This window comes from Eulemur rufifrons, chromosome 30 (assembly GCF_041146395.1).
Source record: "Eulemur rufifrons isolate Redbay chromosome 30, OSU_ERuf_1, whole genome shotgun sequence".
NCBI lineage: Eukaryota > Metazoa > Chordata > Mammalia > Primates > Lemuridae > Eulemur > Eulemur rufifrons.
In genome coordinates this window covers 92,527,297-92,529,798 of record NC_091012.1, presented here as the reverse complement: position 1 = coordinate 92,529,798, position 2,502 = coordinate 92,527,297, and positions in this window count along the sequence as shown.

Sequence of the window (2,502 nt, the reverse complement as noted above, 5' to 3'; positions counted from 1 at the left end):
CTCCGCCCCCACTGCTGCTGCCTTTGTTCAGCCCTCAACACCTCTCACCTGGACTACTAACCAGTCTCCCAACCAGTCTCCCTGCTTCCAGTCTCACCCCCTCCAGCCCAGTCTCCATGTTGCAGCCAAATCAATCTTCTAAAAATACAAGTCTGATCGTGCCACCTCCTGCTGAAAACCCTTCAACCTCTTCCATGGCTCCTAGTGCCCTTGGGATAAAGTCCAAACTACTTAGCATGGCACCCAAGGCCCTTCATGATTTGGCTCCTGCCAAATCCTTGGCCTCATTTTTGGCAGTACTCCCACTGCACACCTAGTCATAATGAACTACTTTGCGGGTTTCTGAACATGCCATTCCTGACTTTGCTTCTGGACCTTTACACATAACATTCCCACTGTCTGGGACATTCTTCACACACCACCTTCTCTGCTATCTGTCTAGCCAGTTTCTACTCATCTCTTAAGACTTCAATTAAACTCCCTCAGCCCAAGACACATATTTCTCTTGTGTCTATATCGCTGATGCCTAGCACAGATATGGAACATAATAGATCCTCAATAGATGTTTGATGAATGAATCTCCCAACTCAAGTGGCTGTGTGTAAAATCACCTCTGAGAGAAACTGGCAGAGGTGACTTGTCCCTCCCTCTATGGGAGGGAGACCTCTCCCTCATCCTTATTGCACTGGGTTGCAATTGCTTCTTTAATATGACTGGCTCCCTAATTCAACTATGAGCATCTCAAGGGCAGGGCTATGTCTGACCCACCTGGATATCCTACCTAGCCCCCAGCATAGTGCCTGAAACATAATGAATAAATAGACCTTCAAAATGCCTGATAGTTTTGTCCCTTGTCTCATCTCCCTCTACTCTCTTTCCCACAAACTCTCACCATCGATATAGCCAAATGGTCATACTCATGGCTTCACAAACATACAGGGCTGCTCCCCATCTCTGAAACTTTTCACCTGCATCCCTCTTACCTGGAATGCCCTACCCGCCCAGCCACCCACCCAAATCCTGCTACTTCTTTAGAAGCCAGCTCCAGTTGTCCCTCTTCCAGAAACTTTCATGCACCCACCACCCCAGCCCATCTCTGAGTAGTGCTAACCATTCCTACCCATCTCATTTAACCCTTGGCATCTCTTCATGTTGCTTTGGGGAAAAACAAAACTCATAAAGGGAAAAGATTCTCTCAAGGGCACACAGTATGTTCAGCGGTAGAACTATTACCTGAACCCAAGTCTCCAGTCAATGAATCCTCCCACTGGCCAACACACGTCTTGCTTCTTCATATAGTCTATAATTTCCTTTAAGGCAGTACTGTGTCTTCCACCCCTTCATCTTTCCAGGGCCTTTCTGAGAGGCCTAAGAGAGCTTTAGAGCCACGCTGATTGGGCTTCTATCTTGGCTGTTCCAGTTACCTTAAGCAAGTTTACCACACTAAATCTCAGCTTCCTCGTATGTAAATGAAGATAACAGTAATACCTATCTCATAAGATTGTTGTGAAGATTAGATGAAGATGAGTAATGCTTGTAAAGTACTCAGAGCAGGACCTAGCACATAGTATGTGCTCAATAAGGGCTGTTTTCTTTATTGTTATGATTCTTAATATTAACAAATCTTTGCTGGCAATGGTTGATTAAAAATTACAATGTGAGAGTTACTCGGAGTGGAGGGTGGGGAGTGAGGAAAGAAAGTAGACCACAGGTTCAGGCTGAGATTTGGTGGAGTCCAAACAAGGTTAGTGGCGCGGCAGGATGTTTTTACGTCCGAGTTCCTAGTGCCATGTGACTCTGTGAGGGCCCCAAGCACATGGTTCCATCCGGCGGCGCAGCTTCCCTAACTCTCCCTCAGCTATTCTCAGCAGCCTGTAGGGGGAGCCAGGAAGCTAAGACGGGGTAGGGGGGAGGTTGCTGGAAATATTCCTAAGGGCAAAAAAACGACACCCCACCAGTACTCCCCATCTTAGCCCACTGCCTTGCCCCCTCCAGGACGCTCTCCAAGCTCCGTCCTTTTCCACAGCTGAGCTGGGAGCTGTCCTTCAGCACCGGGGCCGCCTCGGTCTCGGGCAGGACAGTGAGGGCGACAGTGGAGTTAGGGACACGGGACTGGTCCGATCCGCAGCCTGCTCGAGCGTCTCCTAGTCACGGGGTCGGGGGAGGCAACCCAAAGAGGCAGCGAGACTAGCTACCGAGATGCCTCTTGCCCCTTGCCTCCCAGAATCACCCTCAGAAGTCCCCTACCCTCGGGCGAGGGCAATGAGGGACAGCCTTGGGGAGGGAGGCGGGCACCCGTGTTGGTGGGGGAGGGGGAGCGCTGGGGCCTGGGACTCAGCGTGAGGCGTGTGCACGCGGGGAGCGGGCGGATGAACGGAGGCGCTGAAGTGAATGGAGTTGGGGGTGGACTGGAAACATCCCCAAACAGCACAGGCTGCGGCCGGCGGGGGCTGGGGTGGGGTGGGGTGGGGGGAGTCCTGAGGCGCAGGCGCAGTCGGGGCC